Raw genomic sequence first — 24,395 nt, 5'->3', positions numbered from 1 at the left:
TGACAGGGCCGGTAGTGTCGAAAAAGTCAAAAATAGGAAGGGTGGGGGATTGTCCCAAAACTTGCTACAAGGGGCCAGAGGGGCGGCCTGAATGAAAAATGTGTAAAATCAAGCACCGTGAAGGCATTGTGTGAAAATTGTCAAGGATTTTCCAAAGCGGGCAAAAATTGAAAAAAATGACAGGGCCGGTAGTGTTGAAAAAGTCAAAAATGGGAAGGGTGGGGGATTGTCCCAAAACTTGCTACAAGGGGCCAGAGGGGCGGCCTGAATGAAAAATGTGTAATATCAAGCACCGTGAAGACATTGTGTGAAAATTGTGAAGGATTTTCCATAGGGGACAAAAATTGAAAAAAATGACAGGGCCGGTAGTGTCGAAAAAGTCAAAAATAGGAAGGGTGGGGGATTGTCCCAAAACTTGCTACAAGGGGCCAGAGGGGCGGCCTGAATGAAAAATGTGTAAAATCAAGCACCGTGAAGGCATTGTGTGAAAATTGTCAAGGATTTTCCAAAGCGGGCAAAAATTGAAAAAAATGACAGGGCCGGTACTGTTGAAAAAGTCAAAAATGGGAAGGGTGGGGGATTGTCCCAAAACTTGCTACAAGGGGCCAGAGGGGCGGCCTGAATGAAAAATGTGTAATATCAAGCACCGTGAAGACATTGTGTGAAAATTGTGAAGGATTTTCCATAGGGGGCAAAAATGGAAAAAAATGACAGGGCCGGTAGTGTCGAAAAAGTCAAAAATGGGAAGGGTGGGGGATTGTCCCAAAACTTGCTACAAGGGGCCAGAGGGGCGGCCTGAATGAAAAATGTGTAAAATCAAGCACCGTGAAGGCATTGTGTGAAAATTGTCAAGGATTTTCCAAAGCGGGCAAAAATTGAAAAAAATGACAGGGCCGGTAGTGTTGACAAAGTCAAAAATAGGAAGGGTGGGGGATTGTCCCAAAACTTGCTACAAGGGGCCAGAGGGGCGGCCTGAATGAAAAATGTGTAAAATCAAGCACCGTGAAGGCATTGTGTGAAAATTGTCAAGGATTTTCCAAAGCGGGCAAAAATTGAAAAAAATGACAGGGTCGGTAGTGTCGAAAAAGTCAAAAATGGGAAGGGTGGGGGATTGTCCCAAAACTTGCTACAAGGGGCCAGAGGGGCGGCCTGAATTAAAAGTGTGTAAAATCAAGCACTGTGAAGGCATTGTGTGAAAATTGTGAAGGATTTTCCAAAGCGGACAAAAATTGAAAAAGATGACAGGGCCGGTAGTGTCGAAAAAGTCAAAAATGGGAAGGGTGGGGGATTGTCCCAAAACTTGCTACAAGGGGCCAGAGGGGCGGGCTGATTGAAAAATGTGTAAAATCAAGCACCGTGAAGGCATTGTGTGAAAATTGTGAAGGATTTTCCATAGGGGTAAAAATTGAAAAAAATGACAGGGCTGGTAGTGTCGAAAAAGTCAAAAATGGGAAGGGTGGGGGATTGTCCCAAAACTTGCTACAAGGGGCCAGAGGGGCGGCCTGAATGAAAAATGTGTAAAATCAAGCACCGTGAGGGCATTGTGTGAAAATTGTCAAGGATTTTCCAATGCGGCCAAAAATGGAAAAAAATGACAGGGCCGGTAGTGTCGAAAAAGTCAAAAATGGGAAGGGTGGGGGATTGTCCCAAAACTTGCTACAAGGGGCCAGAGGGGCGGCCTGAATGAAAAATGTGTAAAATCAAGCACCGTGAGGGCATTGTGTGAAAATTGTGAAGGATTTTCCAAAGCGGCCAAAAATGGAAAAAAATGACAGGGCCGGTAGTGTCGAAAAAGTCAAAAATGGGAAGGGTGGGGGATTGTCCCAAAACTTGCTACAAGGGGCCAGAGGGGCGGCCTGAATGAAAAATTTGTAAAATCAAGCACCGTGAGGGCATTGTGTGAAAATTGTGAAGGATTTTCCAAATCGGCCAAAAATGGAAAAAAATGACAGGGCCGGTAGTGTCGAAAAAGTCAAAAATGGGAAGGGTGGGGGATTGTCCCAAAACTTGCTACAAGGGGCCAGAGGGGCGGCCTGAATGAAAAATGTGTAAAATCAAGCACCGTGAAGGCATTGTGTGAAAATTGTCAAGGATTTTCCAAAGCGGGCAAAAATTGAAAAAAATGACAGGGCCGGTACTGTTGAAAAAGTCAAAAATGGGAAGGGTGGGGGATTGTCCCAAAACTTGCTACAAGGGGCCAGAGGGGCGGCCTGAATGAAAAATGTGTAATATCAAGCACCGTGAAGACATTGTGTGAAAATTGTGAAGGATTTTCCATAGGGGGCAAAAATTGAAAAAAATGACAGGGCCGGTAGTGTCGAAAAAGTCAAAAATAGGAAGGGTGGGGGATTGTCCCAAAACTTGCTACAAGGGGCCAGAGGGGCGGCCTGAATGAAAAATGTGTAAAATCAAGCACCGTGAAGGCATTGTGTGAAAATTGTCAAGGATTTTCCAAAGCGGGCAAAAATTGAAAAAAATGACAGGGCCGGTAGTGTTGACAAAGTCAAAAATAGGAAGGGTGGGGGATTGTCCCAAAACTTGCTACAAGGGGCCAGAGGGGCGGCCTGAATGAAAAATGTGTAAAATCAAGCACCGTGAAGGCATTGTGTGAAAATTGTCAAGGATTTTCCAAAGCGGGCAAAAATTGAAAAAAATGACAGGGTCGGTAGTGTCGAAAAAGTCAAAAATGGGAAGGGTGGGGGATTGTCCCAAAACTTGCTACAAGGGGCCAGAGGGGCGGCCTGAATGAAAAATTTGTAAAATCAAGCACCGTGAGGGCATTGTGTGAAAATTATGAAGGATTTTCCAAAGCGGCCAAAAATTGAAAAAAACGACAGGGCCGGTAGTGTCGAAAAAGTCAAAAATGGGAAGGGTGGGGGATTGTCCCAAAACTTGCTACAAGGGGCCAGAGGGGCGGCCTGAATGAAAAATGTGTAAAATCAAGCACCGTGTGGGCATTGTGTGAAAATTGTCAAGGATTTTCCAAAGCGGCCAAAAATTGAAAAAAACGACAGGGCCGGTAGTGTCGAAAAAGTCAAAAATGGGAAGGGTGGGGGATTGTCCCAAAACTTGCTACAAGGGGCCAGAGGGGCGGCCTGAATGAAAAATGTGTAAAATCAAGCAGCGTGAGGGCATTGTGTGAAAATTGTCAAGGATTTTCCAAAGCGGCCAAAAATTGAAAAAAACGACAGGGCCGGTAGTGTCGAAAAAGTCAAAAATGGGAAGGGTGGGGGATTGTCCCAAAACTTGCTACAAGGGGCCAGAGGGGCGGCCTGAATGAAAAATTTGTAAAATCAAGCACCGTGAGGGCATTGTGTGAAAATTGTGAAGGATTTTCCAAAGCGGCCAAAAATTGAAAAAAAACGAATGTGCCGGTAGTGTCGAAAAAGTCAAAAATGGGAAGGGTGGGGGATTGTCCCAAAACTTGCTACAAGGGGCCAGAGGGGCGGCCTGAATGAAAAATTTGTAAAATCAAGCACCGTGAGGGCATTGTGTGAAAATTATGAAGGATTTTCCAAAGCGGCCAAAAATTGAAAAAAACGACAGGGCCGGTAGTGTCGAAAAAGTCAAAAATGGGAAGGGTGGGGGATTGTCCCAAAACTTGCTACAAGGGGCCAGAGGGGCGGCCTGAATGAAAAATTTGTAAAATCAAGCACCGTGAGGGCATTGTGTGAAAATTGTCAAGGATTTTCCAAAGCGGCCAAAAATTGAAAAAAACGACAGGGCCGGTAGTGTCGAAAAAGTCAAAAATGGGAAGGGTGGGGGATTGTCCCAAAACTTGCTACAAGGGGCCAGAGGGGCGGCCTGAATGAAAAATGTGTAAAATCAAGCACCGTGAGGGCATTGTGTGAAAATTGTCAAGGATTTTCCAAAGCGGCCAAAAATTGAAAAAAACGACAGGGCCGGTAGTGTCGAAAAAGTAAAAAATGGGAAGGGTGGGGGATTGTCCCAAAACTTGCTACAAGGGGCCAGAGGGGCGGCCTGAATGAAAAATTTGTAAAATCAAGCACCGTGAGGGCATTGTGTGAAAATTGTCAAGGATTTTCCAAAGCGGCCAAAAATTGAAAAAAACGACAGGGCCGGTAGTGTCGAAAAAGTCAAAAATGGGAAGGGTGGGGGATTGTCCCAAAACTTGCTACAAGGGGCCAGAGGGGCGGCCTGAATGAAAAATTTGTAAAATCAAGCACCGTGAGGGCATTGTGTGAAAATTATGAAGGATTTTCCAAAGCGGGCAAAAATTGAAAAAAACGACAGGGCCGGTAGTGTCGAAAAAGTCAAAAATGGGAAGGGTGGGGGATTGTCCCAAAACTTGCTACAAGGGGCCAGAGGGGCGGCCTGAATGAAAAATGTGTAAAATCAAGCACCGTGAGGGCATTGTGTGAAAATTGTCAAGGATTTTCCAAAGCGGCCAAAAATTGAAAAAAACGACAGGGCCGGTAGTGTCGAAAAAGTCAAAAATGGGAAGGGTGGGGGATTGTCCCAAAACTTGCTACAAGGGGCCAGAGGGGCGGCCTGAATGAAAAATGTGTAAAATCAAGCACCGTGTGGGCATTGTGTGAAAATTGTCAAGGATTTTCCAAAGCGGCCAAAAATTGAAAAAAACGACAGGGCCGGTAGTGTCGAAAAAGTCAAAAATGGGAAGGGTGGGGGATTGTCCCAAAACTTGCTACAAGGGGCCAGAGGGGCCGCCTGAATGGAAAATTTGTAAAATCAAGCACCGTGAGGGCATTGTGTGAAAATTGTCAAGGATTTTCCAAAGCGGCCAAAAATTGAAAAAAACGACAGGGCCGGTAGTGTCGAAAAAGCCAAAAATGGGAAGGGTGGGGGATTGTCCCAAAACTTGCTACAAGGGGCCAGAGGGGCGGCCTGAATGAAAAATTTGTAAAATCAAGCACCGTGAGGGCATTGTGTGAAAATTGTGAAGGATTTTCCATAGGGGGCAAAAATTGAAAAAAATGACAGGGCCGGTAGTGTCGAAAAAGTCAAAAATGGGAAGGGTGGGGGATTGTCCCAAAACTTGCTACAAGGGGCCAGAGGGGCGGCCTGAATGAAAAATTTGTAAAATCAAGCACCGTGAGGGCATTGTGTGAAAATTGTGAAGGATTTTCCAAAGCGGCCAAAAATGGAAAAAAATGACAGGGCCGGTAGTGTCGAAAAAGTCAAAAATGGGAAGGGTGGGGGATTGTCCCAAAACTTGCTACAAGGGGCCAGAGGGGCGGCCTGAATGAAAAATGTGTAAAATCAAGCACCGTGAGGGCATTGTGTGAAAATTGTGAAGGATTTTCCATAGGGGGCAAAAATTGAAAAAAATGACAGGGCCGGTAGTGTCGAAAAAGTCAAAAATAGGAAGGGTGGGGGATTGTCCCAAAACTTGCTACAAGGGGCCAGAGGGGCGGCCTGAATGAAAAATGTGTAAAATCAAGCACCGTGAAGGCATTGTGTGAAAATTGTCAAGGATTTTCCAAAGCGGGCAAAAATTGAAAAAAATGACAGGGTCGGTAGTGTCGAAAAAGTCAAAAATGGGAAGGGTGGGGGATTGTCCCAAAACTTGCTACAAGGGGCCAGAGGGGCGGGCTGAATGAAAAATGTGTAAAATCAAGCACCGTGAGGGCATTGTGTGAAAATTGTCAAGGATTTTCCAAAGCGGCCAAAAATTGAAAAAAACGACAGGGCCGGTAGTGTCGAAAAAGTCAAAAATGGGAAGGGTGGGGGATTGTCCCAAAACTTGCTACAAGGGGCCAGAGGGGCGTCCTGAATGAAAAATTTGTAAAATCAAGCACCGTGAGGGCATTGTGTGAAAATTATGAAGGATTTTCCAAAGCGGGCAAAAATTGAAAAAAACGACAGGGCCGGTAGTGTCGAAAAAGTCAAAAATGGGAAGGGTGGGGGATTGTCCCAAAACTTGCTACAAGGGGCCAGAGGGGCGGCCTGAATGAAAAATGTGTAAAATCAAGCACCGTGAGGGCATTGTGTGAAAATTGTGAAGGATTTTCCAAAGCGGCCAAAAATTGAAAAAAACGACAGGGCCGGTAGTGTCAAAAAAGTCAAAAATGGGAAGGGTGGGGGATTGTCCCAAAACTTGCTACAAGGGGCCAGAGGGGCGGCCTGAATGAAAAATTTGTAAAATCAAGCACCGTGAGGGCATTGTGTGAAAATTGTGAAGGATTTTCCAAAGCGGCCAAAAATTGAAAAAAACGACAGGGCCGGTAGTGTCGAAAAAGTCAAAAATGGGAAGGGTGGGGGATTGTCCCAAAACTTGCTACAAGGGGCCAGAGGGGCGGCCTGAATGAAAAATTTGTAAAATCAAGCACCGTGAGGGCATTGTGTGAAAATTGTCAAGGATTTTCCAAAGCGGCCAAAAATTGAAAAAAACGACAGGGCCGGTAGTGTCGAAAAAGTCAAAAATGGGAAGGGTGGGGGATTGTCCCAAAACTTGCTACAAGGGGCCAGAGGGGCCGCCTGAATGGAAAATTTGTAAAATCAAGCACCGTGAGGGCATTGTGTGAAAATTGTGAAGGATTTTCCAAAGCGGCCAAAAATTGAAAAAAACGACAGGGCCGGTAGTGTCGAAAAAGTCAAAAATGGGAAGGGTGGGGGATTGTCCCAAAACTTGCTACAAGGGGCCAGAGGGGCGGCCTGAATGAAAAATGTGTAATATCAAGCACCGTGAAGGCATTGTGTGAAAATTGTCAAGGATTTTCCAAAGCGGGCAAAAATTCAAAAAAATGACAGGGCCGGTAGTGTTGACAAAGTCAAAAATAGGAAGGGTGGGGGATTGTCCCAAAAATTGCTACAAGGGGCCAGAGGGGCGGCCTGAATGAAAAATGTGTAAAATCAAGCACCGTGAAGGCATTGTGTGAAAATTGTCAAGGATTTTCCAAAGCGGGCAAAAATTGAAAAAAATGACAGGGTCGGTAGTGTCGAAAAAGTCAAAAATGGGAAGGGTGGGGGATTGTCCCAAAACTTGCTACAAGGGGCCAGAGGGGCGGGCTGAATGAAAAATGTGTAAAATCAAGCACCGTGAGGGCATTGTGTGAAAATTGTCAAGGATTTTCCAAAGCGGCCAAAAATTGAAAAAAACGACAGGGCCGGTAGTGTCGAAAAAGTCAAAAATGGGAAGGGTGGGGGATTGTCCCAAAACTTGCTACAAGGGGCCAGAGGGGCGGCCTGAATGAAAAATTTGTAAAATCAAGCACCGTGAGGGCATTGTGTGAAAATTGTGAAGGATTTTCCAAAGCGGCCAAAAATGGAAAAAAATGACAGGGCCGGTAGTGTCGAAAAAGTCAAAAATGGGAAGGGTGGGGGATTGTCCCAAAACTTGCTACAAGGGGCCAGAGGGGCGGCCTGAATGAAAAATGTGTAAAATCAAGCACCGTGAGGGCATTGTGTGAAAATTGTGAAGGATTTTCCATAGGGGGCAAAAATTGAAAAAAATGACAGGGCCGGTAGTGTCGAAAAAGTCAAAAATAGGAAGGGTGGGGGATTGTCCCAAAACTTGCTACAAGGGGCCAGAGGGGCGGCCTGAATGAAAAATGTGTAAAATCAAGCACCGTGAAGGCATTGTGTGAAAATTGTCAAGGATTTTCCAAAGCGGGCAAAAATTGAAAGAAATGACAGGGCCGGTAGTGTTGAAAAAGTCAAAAATAGGAAGGGTGGGGGATTGTCCCAAAACTTGCTACAAGGGGCCAGAGGGGCGGCCTGAATGAAAAATGTGTAAAATCAAGCACCGTGAAGGCATTGTGTGAAAATTGTGAAGGATTTTCCAAAGCGGCCAAAAATTGAAAAAAACGACAGGGCCGGTAGTGTCGAAAAAGTAAAAAATGGGAAGGGTGGGGGATTGTCCCAAAACTTGCTACAAGGGGCCAGAGGGGCGGCCTGAATGAAAAATTTGTAAAATCAAGCACCGTGAGGGCATTGTGTGAAAATTATGAAGGATTTTCCAAAGCGGCCAAAAATTGAAAAAAACGACAGGGCCGGTAGTGTCGAATAAGTCAAAAATGGGAAGGGTGGGGGATTGTCCAAAAACTTGCTACAAGGGGCCAGAGGGGCGGCCTGAATGAAAAATTTGTAAAATCAAGCACCGTGAGGGCATTGTGTGAAAATTATGAAGGATTTTCCAAAGCGGCCAAAAATTGAAAAAAAACGAATGTGCCGGTAGTGTCGAAAAAGTCAAAAATGGGAAGGGTGGGGGATTGTCCCAAAACTTGCTACAAGGGGCCAGAGGGGCGGCCTGAATGAAAAATGTGTAAAATCAAGCACCGTGAAGGCATTGTGTGAAAATTGTCAAGGATTTTCCAAAGCGGGCAAAAATTGAAAGAAATGACAGGGCCGGTAGTGTTCAAAAAGTCAAAAATAGGAAGGGTGGGGGATTGTCCCAAAACTTGCTACAAGGGGCCAGAGGGGCGGCCTGAATGAAAAATGTGTAAAATCAAGCACCGTGAAGGCATTGTGTGAAAATTGTGAAGGATTTTCCAAAGCGGCCAAAAATTGAAAAAAACGACAGGGCCGGTAGTGTCGAAAAAGTAAAAAATGGGAAGGGTGGGGGATTGTCCCAAAACTTGCTACAAGGGGCCAGAGGGGCGGCCTGAATGAAAAATTTGTAAAATCAAGCACCGTGAGGGCATTGTGTGAAAATTATGAAGGATTTTCCAAAGCGGCCAAAAATTGAAAAAAACGACAGGGCCGGTAGTGTCGAATAAGTCAAAAATGGGAAGGGTGGGGGATTGTCCCAAAACTTGCTACAAGGGGCCAGAGGGGCGGCCTGAATGAAAAATTTGTAAAATCAAGCACCGTGAGGGCATTGTGTGAAAATTATGAAGGATTTTCCAAAGCGGCCAAAAATTGAAAAAAAACGAATGTGCCGGTAGTGTCGAAAAAGTCAAAAATGGGAAGGGTGGGGGATTGTCCCAAAACTTGCTACAAGGGGCCAGAGGGGCGGCCTGAATGAAAAATGTGTAAAATCAAGCACCGTGAGGGCATTGTGTGAAAATTGTGAAGGATTTTCCAAAGCGGCCAAAAATTGAAAAAAACGACAGGGCCGGTAGTGTCGAAAAAGTAAAAAATGGGAAGGGTGGGGGATTGTCCCAAAACTTGCTACAAGGGGCCAGAGGGGCGGCCTGAATGAAAAATTTGTAAAATCAAGCACCGTGAGGGCATTGTGTGAAAATTATGAAGGATTTTCCAAAGCGGCCAAAAATTGAAAAAAACGACAGGGCCGGTAGTGTCGAAAAAGTCAAAAATGGGAAGGGTGGGGGATTGTCCCAAAACTTGCTACAAGGGGCCAGAGGGGCGGCCTGAATGAAAAATGTGTAAAATCAAGCACCGTGAGGGCATTGTGTGAAAATTATGAAGGATTTTCCAAAGCGGCCAAAAATTGAAAAAAACGACAGGGCCGGTAGTGTCGAAAAAGTCAAAAATGGGAAGGGTGGGGGATTGTCCCAAAACTTGCTACAAGGGGCCAGAGGGGCGGCCTGAATGAAAAATGTGTAAAATCAAGCACCGTGAGGGCATTGTGTGAAAATTGTGAAGGATTTTCCATAGGGGGCAAAAATTGAAAAAAATGACAGGGCCGGTAGTGTCGAAAAAGTCAAAAATAGGAAGGGTGGGGGATTGTCCCAAAACTTGCTACAAGGGGCCAGAGGGGCGGCCTGAATGAAAAATGTGTAAAATCAAGCACCGTGAAGGCATTGTGTGAAAATTGTCAAGGATTTTCCAAAGCGGGCAAAAATTGAAAGAAATGACAGGGCCGGTAGTGTTGAAAAAGTCAAAAATAGGAAGGGTGGGGGATTGTCCCAAAACTTGCTACAAGGGGCCAGAGGGGCGGCCTGAATGAAAAATGTGTAAAATCAAGCACCGTGAAGGCATTGTGTGAAAATTGTGAAGGATTTTCCAAAGCGGCCAAAAATTGAAAAAAACGACAGGGCCGGTAGTGTCGAAAAAGTAAAAAATGGGAAGGGTGGGGGATTGTCCCAAAACTTGCTACAAGGGGCCAGAGGGGCGGCCTGAATGAAAAATTTGTAAAATCAAGCACCGTGAGGGCATTGTGTGAAAATTATGAAGGATTTTCCAAAGCGGCCAAAAATTGAAAAAAACGACAGGGCCGGTAGTGTCGAATAAGTCAAAAATGGGAAGGGTGGGGGATTGTCCAAAAACTTGCTACAAGGGGCCAGAGGGGCGGCCTGAATGAAAAATTTGTAAAATCAAGCACCGTGAGGGCATTGTGTGAAAATTATGAAGGATTTTCCAAAGCGGCCAAAAATTGAAAAAAAACGAATGTGCCGGTAGTGTCGAAAAAGTCAAAAATGGGAAGGGTGGGGGATTGTCCCAAAACTTGCTACAAGGGGCCAGAGGGGCGGCCTGAATGAAAAATGTGTAAAATCAAGCACCGTGAAGGCATTGTGTGAAAATTGTCAAGGATTTTCCAAAGCGGGCAAAAATTGAAAGAAATGACAGGGCCGGTAGTGTTGAAAAAGTCAAAAATAGGAAGGGTGGGGGATTGTCCCAAAACTTGCTACAAGGGGCCAGAGGGGCGGCCTGAATGAAAAATGTGTAAAATCAAGCACCGTGAAGGCATTGTGTGAACATTGTGAAGGATTTTCCAAAGCGGCCAAAAATTGAAAAAAACGACAGGGCCGGTAGTGTCGAAAAAGTAAAAAATGGGAAGGGTGGGGGATTGTCCCAAAACTTGCTACAAGGGGCCAGAGGGGCGGCCTGAATGAAAAATTTGTAAAATCAAGCACCGTGAGGGCATTGTGTGAAAATTATGAAGGATTTTCCAAAGCGGCCAAAAATTGAAAAAAACGACAGGGCCGGTAGTGTCGAATAAGTCAAAAATGGGAAGGGTGGGGGATTGTCCCAAAACTTGCTACAAGGGGCCAGAGGGGCGGCCTGAATGAAAAATTTGTAAAATCAAGCACCGTGAGGGCATTGTGTGAAAATTATGAAGGATTTTCCAAAGCGGCCAAAAATTGAAAAAAAACGAATGTGCCGGTAGTGTCGAAAAAGTCAAAAATGGGAAGGGTGGGGGATTGTCCCAAAACTTGCTACAAGGGGCCAGAGGGGCGGCCTGAATGAAAAATGTGTAAAATCAAGCACCGTGAGGGCATTGTGTGAAAATTGTGAAGGATTTTCCAAAGCGGCCAAAAATTGAAAAAAACGACAGGGCCGGTAGTGTCGAAAAAGTAAAAAATGGGAAGGGTGGGGGATTGTCCCAAAACTTGCTACAAGGGGCCAGAGGGGCGGCCTGAATGAAAAATTTGTAAAATCAAGCACCGTGAGGGCATTGTGTGAAAATTATGAAGGATTTTCCAAAGCGGCCAAAAATTGAAAAAAACGACAGGGCCGGTAGTGTCGAAAAAGTCAAAAATGGGAAGGGTGGGGGATTGTCCCAAAACTTGCTACAAGGGGCCAGAGGGGCGGCCTGAATGAAAAATGTGTAAAATCAAGCACCGTGAGGGCATTGTGTGAAAATTATGAAGGATTTTCCAAAGCGGCCAAAAATTGAAAAAAACGACAGGGCCGGTAGTGTCGAAAAAGTCAAAAATGGGAAGGGTGGGGGATTGTCCCAAAACTTGCTACAAGGGGCCAGAGGGGCGGCCTGAATGAAAAATGTGTAAAATCAAGCACCGTGTGGGCATTGTGTGAAAATTGTCAAGGATTTTCCAAAGCGGCCAAAAATTGAAAAAAACGACAGGGCCGGTAGTGTCGAAAAAGTCAAAAATGGGAAGGGTGGGGGATTGTCCCAAAACTTGCTACAAGGGGCCAGAGGGGCGGCCTGAATGAAAAATTTGTAAAATCAAGCACCGTGAGGGCATTGTGTGAAAATTATGAAGGATTTTCCAAAGCGGCCAAAAATTGAAAAAAAACGAATGTGCCGGTAGTGTCGAAAAAGTCAAAAATGGGAAGGGTGGGGGATTGTCCCAAAACTTGCTACAAGGGGCCAGAGGGGCGGCCTGAATGAAAAATGTGTAAAATCAAGCACCGTGAGGGCATTGTGTGAAAATTGTGAAGGATTTTCCAAAGCGGCCAAAAATTGAAAAAAACGACAGGGCCGGTAGTGTCGAAAAAGTCAAAAATGGGAAGGGGGGGGGATTGTCCCAAAACTTGCTACAAGGGGCCAGAGGGGCGGCCTGAATGGAAAATTTGTAAAATCAAGCACCGTGAGGGCATTGTGTGAAAATTGTGAAGGATTTTCCAAAGCGGCCAAAAATTGAAAAAAACGACAGGGCCGGTAGTGTCGAAAAAGTAAAAAATGGGAAGGGTGGGGGATTGTCCCAAAACTTGCTACAAGGGGCCAGAGGGGCGGCCTGAATGAAAAATTTGTAAAATCAAGCACCGTGAGGGCATTGTGTGAAAATTATGAAGGATTTTCCAAAGCGGCCAAAAATTGAAAAAAACGACAGGGCCGGTAGTGTCGAAAAAGTCAAAAATGGGAAGGGTGGGGGATTGTCCCAAAACTTGCTACAAGGGGCCAGAGGGGCGGCCTGAATGAAAAATTTGTAAAATCAAGCACCGTGAGGGCATTGTGTGAAAATTATGAAGGATTTTCCAAAGCGGGCAAAAATTGAAAAAAACGACAGGGCCGGTAGTGTCGAAAAAGTCAAAAATGGGAAGGGTGGGGGATTGTCCCAAAACTTGCTACAAGGGGCCAGAGGGGCGGCCTGAATGAAAAATGTGTAAAATCAAGCACCGTGAGGGCATTGTGTGAAAATTGTCAAGGATTTTCCAAAGCGGCCAAAAATTGAAAAAAACGACAGGGCCGGTAGTGTCGAAAAAGTCAAAAATGGGAAGGGTGGGGGATTGTCCCAAAACTTGCTACAAGGGGCCAGAGGGGCGGCCTGAATGAAAAATGTGTAAAATCAAGCACCGTGAGGGCATTGTGTGAAAATTGTCAAGGATTTTCCAAAGCGGCCAAAAATTGAAAAAAACGACAGGGCCGGTAGTGTCGAAAAAGTCAAAAATGGGAAGGGTGGGGGATTGTCCCAAAACTTGCTACAAGGGGCCAGAGGGGCGGCCTGAATGAAAAATTTGTAAAATCAAGCACCGTGAGGGCATTGTGTGAAAATTATGAAGGATTTTCCAAAGCGGCCAAAAATTGAAAAAAAACGAATGTGCCGGTAGTGTCGAAAAAGTCAAAAATGGGAAGGGTGGGGGATTGTCCCAAAACTTGCTACAAGGGGCCAGAGGGGCGGCCTGAATGAAAAATGTGTAAAATCAAGCACCGTGAGGGCATTGTGTGAAAATTGTGAAGGATTTTCCAAAGCGGCCAAAAATTGAAAAAAACGACAGGGCCGGTAGTGTCGAAAAAGTCAAAAATGGGAAGGGTGGGGGATTGTCCCAAAACTTGCTACAAGGGGCCAGAGGGGCGGCCTGAATGGAAAATTTGTAAAATCAAGCACCGTGAGGGCATTGTGTGAAAATTGTGAAGGATTTTCCAAAGCGGCCAAAAATTGAAAAAAACGACAGGGCCGGTAGTGTCGAAAAAGTAAAAAATGGGAAGGGTGGGGGATTGTCCCAAAACTTGCTACAAGGGGCCAGAGGGGCGGCCTGAATGAAAAATTTGTAAAATCAAGCACCGTGAGGGCATTGTGTGAAAATTATGAAGGATTTTCCAAAGCGGCCAAAAATTGAAAAAAACGACAGGGCCGGTAGTGTCGAAAAAGTCAAAAATGGGAAGGGTGGGGGATTGTCCCAAAACTTGCTACAAGGGGCCAGAGGGGCGGCCTGAATGAAAAATTTGTAAAATCAAGCACCGTGAGGGCATTGTGTGAAAATTATGAAGGATTTTCCAAAGCGGGCAAAAATTGAAAAAAACGACAGGGCCGGTAGTGTCGAAAAAGTCAAAAATGGGAAGGGTGGGGGATTGTCCCAAAACTTGCTACAAGGGGCCAGAGGGGCGGCCTGAATGAAAAATGTGTAAAATCAAGCACCGTGAGGGCATTGTGTGAAAATTGTCAAGGATTTTCCAAAGCGGCCAAAAATTGAAAAAAACGACAGGGCCGGTAGTGTCGAAAAAGTCAAAAATGGGAAGGGTGGGGGATTGTCCCAAAACTTGCTACAAGGGGCCAGAGGGGCGGCCTGAATGAAAAATTTGTAAAATCAAGCACCGTGAGGGCATTGTGTGAAAATTATGAAGGATTTTCCAAAGCGGCCAAAAATTGAAAAAAACGACAGGGCCGGTAGTGTCGAAAAAGTCAAAAATGGGAAGGGTGGGGGATTGTCCCAAAACTTGCTACAAGGGGCCAGAGGGGCGGCCTGAATGAAAAATGTGTAAAATCAAGCACCGTGAGGGCATTGTGTGAAAATTGTCAAGGATTTTCCAAAGCGGCCAAAAATTGAAAAAAACGACAGGGCCGGTAGTGTCGAAAAAGTCAAAAATGGGAAGGGTGGGGGATTGTCCCAAAACTTGCTACAAGGGGCCAGAGGGGCGGCCTGAATGAAAAATTTGTAAAATCAAGCACCGTGAGGGCATTGTGTGAAAATTGTGAAGGATTTTCCAAAGCGGCCAAAAATTGAAAAAAACGACAGGGCCGGTAGTGTCGAAAAAGTCAAAAATGGGAAGGGTGGGGGATTGTCCCAAAACTTGCTACAAGGGGCCAGAGGGGCGGCCTGAATGAAAAATTTGTAAAATCAAGCACCGTGAGGGCATTGTGTGAAAATTATGAAGGATTTTCCAAAGCGGGCAAAAATTGAAAAAAACGACAGGGCCGGTAGTGTCGAAAAAGTCAAAAATGGGAAGGGTGGGGGATTGTCCCAAAACTTGCTACAAGGGGCCAGAGGGGCGGCCTGAATGAAAAATGTGTAAAATCAAGCACCGTGAGGGCATTGTGTGAAAATTGTCAAGGATTTTCCAAAGCGGCCAAAAATTGAAAAAAACGACAGGGCCGGTAGTGTCGAAAAAGTCAAAAATGGGAAGGGTGGGGGATTGTCCCAAAACTTGCTACAAGGGGCCAGAGGGGCGGCCTGAATGAAAAATATGTAAAATCAAGCACCGTGAGGGCATTGTGTGAAAATTATGAAGGATTTTCCAAAGCGGCCAAAAATTGAAAAAAACGACAGGGCCGGTAGTGTCGAAAAAGTAAAAAATGGGAAGGGTGGGGGATTGTCCCAAAACTTGCTACAAGGGGCCAGAGGGGCGGCCTGAATGAAAAATTTGTAAAATCAAGCACCGTGAGGGCATTGTGTGAAAATTATGAAGGATTTTCCAAAGCGGCCAAAAATTGAAAAAAACGACAGGGCCGGTAGTGTCGAAAAAGTCAAAAATGGGAAGGGTGGGGGATTGTCCCAAAACTTGCTACAAGGGGCCAGAGGGGCGGCCTGAATGAAAAATTTGTAAAATCAAGCACCGTGAGGGCATTGTGTGAAAATTATGAAGGATTTTCCAAAGCGGGCAAAAATTGAAAAAAACGACAGGGCCGGTAGTGTCGAAAAAGTCAAAAATGGGAAGGGTGGGGGATTGTCCCAAAACTTGCTACAAGGGGCCAGAGGGGCGGCCTGAATGAAAAATGTGTAAAATCAAGCACCGTGAGGGCATTGTGTGAAAATTGTCAAGGATTTTCCAAAGCGGCCAAAAATTGAAAAAAACGACAGGGCCGGTAGTGTCGAAAAAGTCAAAAATGGGAAGGGTGGGGGATTGTCCCAAAACTTGCTACAAGGGGCCAGAGGGGCGGCCTGAATGAAAAATTTGTAAAATCAAGCACCGTGAGGGCATTGTGTGAAAATTATGAAGGATTTTCCAAAGCGGCCAAAAATTGAAAAAAACGACAGGGCCGGTAGTGTCGAAAAAGTCAAAAATGGGAAGGGTGGGGGATTGTCCCAAAACTTGCTACAAGGGGCCAGAGGGGCGGCCTGAATGAAAAATGTGTAAAATCAAGCACCGTGAGGGCATTGTGTGAAAATTGTCAAGGATTTTCCAAAGCGGCCAAAAATTGAAAAAAACGACAGGGCCGGTAGTGTCGAAAAAGTAAAAAATGGGAAGGGTGGGGGATTGTCCCAAAACTTGCTACAAGGGGCCAGAGGGGCGGCCTGAATGAAAAATTTGTAAAATCAAGCACCGTGAGGGCATTGTGTGAAAATTATGAAGGATTTTCCAAAGCGGGCAAAAATTGAAAAAAACGACAGGGCCGGTAGTGTCGAAAAAGTCAAAAATGGGAAGGGTGGGGGATTGTCCCAAAACTTGCTACAAGGGGCCAGAGGGGCGGCCTGAATGAAAAATGTGTAAAATCAAGCACCGTGAGGGCATTGTGTGAAAATTGTCAAGGATTTTCCAAAGCGGCCAAAAATTGAAAAAAACGACAGGGCCGGTAGTGTCGAAAAAGTCAAAAATGGGAAGGGTGGGGGATTGTCCCAAAACTTGCTACAAGGGGCCAGAGGGGCGGCCTGAATGAAAAATTTGTAAAATCAAGCACCGTGAGGGCATTGTGTGAAAATTATGAAGGATTTTCCAAAGCGGCCAAAAATTGAAAAAAAACGAATGTGCCGGTAGTGTCGAAAAAGTCAAAAATGGGAAGGGTGGGGGATTGTCCCAAAACTTGCTACAAGGGGCCAGAGGGGCGGCCTGAATGAAAAATGTGTAAAATCAAGCACCGTGAGGGCATTGTGTGAAAATTGTGAAGGATTTTCCAAAGCGGCCAAAAATTGAAAAAAACGACAGGGCCGGTAGTGTCGAAAAAGTAAAAAATGGGAAGGGTGGGGGATTGTCCCAAAACTTGCTACAAGGGGCCAGAGGGGCGGCCTGAATGAAAAATTTGTAAAATCAAGCACCGTGAGGGCATTGTGTGAAAATTATGAAGGATTTTCCAAAGCGGCCAAAAATTGAAAAAAACGACAGGGCCGGTAGTGTCGAAAAAGTCAAAAATGGGAAGGGTGGGGGATTGTCCCAAAACTTGCTACAAGGGGCCAGAGGGGCGGCCTGAATGAAAAATGTGTAAAATCAAGCACCGTGAGGGCATTGTGTGAAAATTATGAAGGATTTTCCAAAGCGGCCAAAAATTGAAAAAAACGACAGGGCCGGTAGTGTCGAAAAAGTCAAAAATGGGAAGGGTGGGGGATTGTCCCAAAACTTGCTACAAGGGGCCAGAGGGGCGGCCTGAATGAAAAATGTGTAAAATCAAGCACCGTGTGGGCATTGTGTGAAAATTGTCAAGGATTTTCCAAAGCGGCCAAAAATTGAAAAAAACGACAGGGCCGGTAGTGTCGAAAAAGTCAAAAATGGGAAGGGTGGGGGATTGTCCCAAAACTTGCTACAAGGGGCCAGAGGGGCGGCCTGAATGAAAAATTTGTAAAATCAAGCACCGTGAGGGCATTGTGTGAAAATTATGAAGGATTTTCCAAAGCGGCCAAAAATTGAAAAAAAACGAATGTGCCGGTAGTGTCGAAAAAGTCAAAAATGGGAAGGGTGGGGGATTGTCCCAAAACTTGCTACAAGGGGCCAGAGGGGCGGCCTGAATGAAAAATGTGTAAAATCAAGCACCGTGAGGGCATTGTGTAAAAATTGTGAAGGATTTTCCAAAGCGGCCAAAAATTGAAAAAAACGACAGGGCCGGTAGTGTCGAAAAAGTCAAAAATGGGAAGGGGGGGGGATTGTCCCAAAACTTGCTACAAGGGGCCAGAGGGGCGGCCTGAATGGAAAATTTGTAAAATCAAGCACCGTGAGGGCATTGTGTGAAAATTGTGAAGGATTTTCCAAAGCGGCCAAAAATTGAAAAAAACGACAGGGCCGGTAGTGTCGAAAAAGTAAAAAATGGGAAGGGTGGGGGATTGTCCCAAAACTTGCTACAAGGGGCCAGAGGGGCGGCCTGAATGAAAAATTTGTAAAATCAAGCACCGTGAGGGCATTGTGTGAAAATTATGAAGGATTTTCCAAAGCGGCCAAAAATTGAAAAAAACGACAGGGCCGGTAGTGTCGAAAAAGTCAAAAATGGGAAGGGTGGGGGATTGTCCCAAAACTTGCTACAAGGGGCCAGAGGGGCGGCCTGAATGAAAAATTTGTAAAATCAAGCACCGTGAGGGCATTGTGTGAAAATTGTCAAGGATTTTCCAAAGCGGCCAAAAATTGAAAAAAACGACAGGGCCGGTAGTGTCGAAAAAGTCAAAAATGGGAAGGGTGGGGGATTGTCCCAAAACTTGCTACAAGGGGCCAGAGGGGCGGCCTGAATGAAAAATGTGTAAAATCAAGCACCGTGAGGGCATTGTGTGAAAATTGTGAAGGATTTTCCAAAGCGGCCAAAAATTGAAAAAAACGACAGGGCCGGTAGTGTCGAAAAAGTCAAAAATGGGAAGGGTGGGGGATTGTCCCAAAACTTGCTACAAGGGGCCAGAGGGGCGGCCTGAATGAAAAATTTGTAAAATCAAGCACCGTGAGGGCATTGTGTGAAAATTATGAAGGATTTTCCAAAGCGGCCAAAAATTGAAAAAAAACGAATGTGCCGGTAGTGTCGAAAAAGTCAAAAATGGGAAGGGTGGGGGATTGTCCCAAAACTTGCTACAAGGGGCCAGAGGGGCGGCCTGAATGAAAAATGTGTAAAATCAAGCACCGTGAGGGCATTGTGTGAAAATTGTGAAGGATTTTCCAAAGCGGCCAAAAATTGAAAAAAACGACAGGGCCGGTAGTGTCGAAAAAGTCAAAAATGGGAAGGGTGGGGGATTGTCCCAAAACTTGCTACAAGGGGCCAGAGGGGCGGCCTGAATGGAAAATTTGTAAAATCAAGCACCGTGAGGGCATTGTGTGAAAATTGTGAAGGATTTTCCAAAGCGGCCAAAAATTGAAAAAAACGACAGGGCCGGTAGTGTCGAAAAAGTAAAAAATGGGAAGGGTGGGGGATTGTCCCAAAACTTGCTACAAGGGGCCAGAGGGGCGGCCTGAATGAAAAATTTGTAAAATCAAGCACCGTGAGGGCATTGTGTGAAAATTATGAAGGATTTTCCAAAGCGGCCAAAAATTGAAAAAAACGACAGGGCCGGTAGTGTCGAAAAAGTCAAAAATGGGAAGGGTGGGGGATTGTCCCAAAACTTGCTACAAGGGGCCAGAGGGGCGGCCTGAATGAAAAATGTGTAAAATCAAGCACCGTGAGGGCATTGTGTGAAAATTGTCAAGGATTTTCCAAAGCGGCCAAAAATTGAAAAAAACGACAGGGCCGGTAGTGTCGAAAAAGTCAAAAATGGGAAGGGTGGGGGATTGTCCCAAAACTTGCTACAAGGGGCCAGAGGGGCGGCCTGAATGAAAAATTTGTAAAATCAAGCACCGTGAGGGCATTGTGTGAAAATTATGAAGGATTTTCCAAAGCGGCCAAAAATTGAAAAAAAACGAATGTGCCGGTAGTGTCGAAAAAGTCAAAAATGGGAAGGGTGGGGGATTGTCCCAAAACTTGCTACAAGGGGCCAGAGGGGCGGCCTGAATGAAAAATGTGTAAAATCAAGCACCGTGAGGGCATTGTGTGAAAATTGTGAAGGATTTTCCAAAGCGGCCAAAAATTGAAAAAAACGACAGGGCCGGTAGTGTCGAAAAAGTCAAAAATGGGAAGGGTGGGGGATTGTCCCAAAACTTGCTACAAGGGGCCAGAGGGGCGGCCTGAATGGAAAATTTGTAAAATCAAGCACCGTGAGGGCATTGTGTGAAAATTGTGAAGGATTTTCCAAAGCGGCCAAAAATTGAAAAAAACGACAGGGCCGGTAGTGTCGAAAAAGTAAAAAATGGGAAGGGTGGGGGATTGTCCCAAAACTTGCTACAAGGGGCCAGAGGGGCGGCCTGAATGAAAAATTTGTAAAATCAAGCACCGTGAGGGCATTGTGTGAAAATTATGAAGGATTTTCCAAAGCGGCCAAAAATTGAAAAAAACGACAGGGCCGGTAGTGTCGAAAAAGTCAAAAATGGGAAGGGTGGGGGATTGTCCCAAAACTTGCTACAAGGGGCCAGAGGGGCGGCCTGAATGAAAAATTTGTAAAATCAAGCACCGTGAGGGCATTGTGTGAAAATTATGAAGGATTTTCCAAAGCGGGCAAAAATTGAAAAAAACGACAGGGCCGGTAGTGTCGAAAAAGTCAAAAATGGGAAGGGTGGGGGATTGTCCCAAAACTTGCTACAAGGGGCCAGAGGGGCGGCCTGAATGAAAAATGTGTAAAATCAAGCACCGTGAGGGCATTGTGTGAAAATTGTCAAGGATTTTCCAAAGCGGCCAAAAATTGAAAAAAACGACAGGGCCGGTAGTGTCGAAAAAGTCAAAAATGGGAAGGGTGGGGGATTGTCCCAAAACTTGCTACAAGGGGCCAGAGGGGCGGCCTGAATGAAAAATTTGTAAAATCAAGCACCGTGAGGGCATTGTGTGAAAATTATGAAGGATTTTCCAAAGCGGCCAAAAATTGAAAAAAACGACAGGGCCGGTAGTGTCGAAAAAGTCAAAAATGGGAAGGGTGGGGGATTGTCCCAAAACTTGCTACAAGGGGCCAGAGGGGCGGCCTGAATGAAAAATGTGTAAAATCAAGCACCGTGAGGGCATTGTGTGAAAATTGTCAAGGATTTTCCAAAGCGGCCAAAAATTGAAAAAAACGACAGGGCCGGTAGTGTCGAAAAAGTCAAAAATGGGAAGGGTGGGGGATTGTCCCAAAACTTGCTACAAGGGGCCAGAGGGGCGGCCTGAATGGAAAATTTGTAAAATCAAGCACCGTGAGGGCATTGTGTGAAAATTGTGAAGGATTTTCCAAAGCGGCCAAAAATTGAAAAAAACGACAGGGCCGGTAGTGTCGAAAAAGTAAAAAATGGGAAGGGTGGGGGATTGTCCCAAAACTTGCTACAAGGGGCCAGAGGGGCGGCCTGAATGAAAAATTTGTAAAATCAAGCACCGTGAGGGCATTGTGTGAAAATTATGAAGGATTTTCCAAAGCGGCCAAAAATTGAAAAAAACGACAGGGCCGGTAGTGTCGAAAAAGTCAAAAATGGGAAGGGTGGGGGATTGTCCCAAAACTTGCTACAAGGGGCCAGAGGGGCGGCCTGAATGAAAAATTTGTAAAATCAAGCACCGTGAGGGCATTGTGTGAAAATTATGAAGGATTTTCCAAAGCGGGCAAAAATTGAAAAAAACGACAGGGCCGGTAGTGTCGAAAAAGTCAAAAATGGGAAGGGTGGGGGATTGTCCCAAAACTTGCTACAAGGGGCCAGAGGGGCGGCCTGAATGAAAAATGTGTAAAATCAAGCACCGTGAGGGCATTGTGTGAAAATTGTCAAGGATTTTCCAAAGCGGCCAAAAATTGAAAAAAACGACAGGGCCGGTAGTGTCGAAAAAGTCAAAAATGGGAAGGGTGGGGGATTGTCCCAAAACTTGCTACAAGGGGCCAGAGGGGCGGCCTGAATGAAAAATTTGTAAAATCAAGCACCGTGAGGGCATTGTGTGAAAATTATGAAGGATTTTCCAAAGCGGCCAAAAATTGAAAAAAACGACAGGGCCGGTAGTGTCGAAAAAGTCAAAAATGGGAAGGGTGGGGGATTGTCCCAAAACTTGCTACAAGGGGCCAGAGGGGCGGCCTGAATGAAAAATGTGTAAAATCAAGCACCGTGAGGGCATTGTGTGAAAATTGTCAAGGATTTTCCAAAGCGGCCAAAAATTGAAAAAAACGACAGGGCCGGTAGTGTCGAAAAAGTCAAAAATGGGAAGGGTGGGGGATTGTCCCAAAACTTGCTACAAGGGGCCAGAGGGGCGGCCTGAATGAAAAATTTGTAAAATCAAGCACCGTGAGGGCATTGTGTGAAAATTGTGAAGGATTTTCCAAAGCGGCCAAAAATTGAAAAAAACGACAGGGCCGGTAGTGTCGAAAAAGTCAAAAATGGGAAGGGTGGGGGATTGTCCCAAAACTTGCTACAAGGGGCCAGAGGGGCGGCCTGAATGAAAAATTTGTAAAATCAAGCACCGTGAGGGCATTGTGTGAAAATTATGAAGGATTTTCCAAAGCGGGCAAAAATTGAAAAAAACGACAGGGCCGGTAGTGTCGAAAAAGTCAAAAATGGGAAGGGTGGGGGATTGTCCCAAAACTTGCTACAAGGGGCCAGAGGGGCGGCCTGAATGAAAAATGTGTAAAATCAAGCACCGTGAGGGCATTGTGTGAAAATTGTCAAGGATTTTCCAAAGCGGCCAAAAATTGAAAAAAACGACAGGGCCGGTAGTGTCGAAAAAGTCAAAAATGGGAAGGGTGGGGGATTGTCCCAAAACTTGCTACAAGGGGCCAGAGGGGCGGCCTGAATGAAAAATTTGTAAAATCAAGCACCGTGAGGGCATTGTGTGAAAATTATGAAGGATTTTCCAAAGCGGCCAAAAATTGAAAAAAACGACAGGGCCGGTAGTGTCGAAAAAGTCAAAAATGGGAAGGGTGGGGGATTGTCCCAAAACTTGCTACAAGGGGCCAGAGGGGCGGCCTGAATGAAAAATGTGTAAAATCAAGCACCGTGAGGGCATTGTGTGAAAATTGTCAAGGATTTTCCAAAGCGGCCAAAAATTGAAAAAAACGACAGGGCCGGTAGTGTCGAAAAAGTCAAAAATGGGAAGGGTGGGGGATTGTCCCAAAACTTGCTACAAGGGGCCAGAGGGGCGGCCTGAATGAAAAATTTGTAAAATCAAGCACCGTGAGGGCATTGTGTGAAAATTATGAAGGATTTTCCAAAGCGGCCAAAAATTGAAAAAAAACGAATGTGCCGGTAGTGTCGAAAAAGTCAAAAATGGGAAGGGTGGGGGATTGTCCCAAAACTTGCTACAAGGGGCCAGAGGGGCGGCCTGAATGAAAAATGTGTAAAATCAAGCACCGTGAGGGCATTGTGTGAAAATTGTGAAGGATTTTCCAAAGCGGCCAAAAATTGAAAAAAACGACAGGGCCGGTAGTGTCGAAAAAGTCAAAAATGGGAAGGGTGGGGGATTGTCCCAAAACTTGCTACAAGGGGCCAGAGGGGCGGCCTGAATGGAAAATTTGTAAAATCAAGCACCGTGAGGGCATTGTGTGAAAATTGTGAAGGATTTTCCAAAGCGGCCAAAAATTGAAAAAAACGACAGGGCCGGTAGTGTCGAAAAAGTAAAAAATGGGAAGGGTGGGGGATTGTCCCAAAACTTGCTACAAGGGGCCAGAGGGGCGGCCTGAATGAAAAATTTGTAAAATCAAGCACCGTGAGGGCATTGTGTGAAAATTATGAAGGATTTTCCAAAGCGGCCAAAAATTGAAAAAAACGACAGGGCCGGTAGTGTCGAAAAAGTCAAAAATGGGAAGGGTGGGGGATTGTCCCAAAACTTGCTACAAGGGGCCAGAGGGGCGGCCTGAATGAAAAATTTGTAAAATCAAGCACCGTGAGGGCATTGTGTGAAAATTATGAAGGATTTTCCAAAGCGGGCAAAAATTGAAAAAAACGACAGGGCCGGTAGTGTCGAAAAAGTCAAAAATGGGAAGGGTGGGGGATTGTCCCAAAACTTGCTACAAGGGGCCAGAGGGGCGGCCTGAATGAAAAATGTGTAAAATCAAGCACCGTGAGGGCATTGTGTGAAAATTGTCAAGGATTTTCCAAAGCGGCCAAAAATTGAAAAAAACGACAGGGCCGGTAGTGTCGAAAAAGTCAAAAATGGGAAGGGTGGGGGATTGTCCCAAAACTTGCTACAAGGGGCCAGAGGGGCGGCCTGAATGAAAAATTTGTAAAATCAAGCACCGTGAGGGCATTGTGTGAAAATTATGAAGGATTTTCCAAAGCGGCCAAAAATTGAAAAAAACGACAGGGCCGGTAGTGTCGAAAAAGTCAAAAATGGGAAGGGTGGGGGATTGTCCCAAAACTTGCTACAAGGGGCCAGAGGGGCGGCCTGAATGAAAAATGTGTAAAATCAAGCACCGTGAGGGCATTGTGTGAAAATTGTCAAGGATTTTCCAAAGCGGCCAAAAATTGAAAAAAACGACAGGGCCGGTAGTGTCGAAAAAGTCAAAAATGGGAAGGGTGGGGGATTGTCCCAAAACTTGCTACAAGGGGCCAGAGGGGCGGCCTGAATGAAAAATTTGTAAAATCAAGCACCGTGAGGGCATTGTGTGAAAATTATGAAGGATTTTCCAAAGCGGGCAAAAATTGAAAAAAACGACAGGGCCGGTAGTGTCGAAAAAGTCAAAAATGGGAAGGGTGGGGGATTGTCCCAAAACTTGCTACAAGGGGCCAGAGGGGCGGCCTGAATGAAAAATGTGTAAAATCAAGCACCGTGAGGGCATTGTGTGAAAATTGTCAAGGATTTTCCAAAGCGGCCAAAAATTGAAAAAAACGACAGGGCCGGTAGTGTCGAAAAAGTCAAAAATGGGAAGGGTGGGGGATTGTCCCAAAACTTGCTACAAGGGGCCAGAGGGGCGGCCTGAATGAAAAATTTGTAAAATCAAGCACCGTGAGGGCATTGTGTGAA

This window comes from Scomber japonicus, chromosome 1 (assembly GCF_027409825.1).
Source record: "Scomber japonicus isolate fScoJap1 chromosome 1, fScoJap1.pri, whole genome shotgun sequence".
NCBI lineage: Eukaryota > Metazoa > Chordata > Actinopteri > Scombriformes > Scombridae > Scomber > Scomber japonicus.
Note: the sequence above shows the minus strand (reverse complement) of the source record.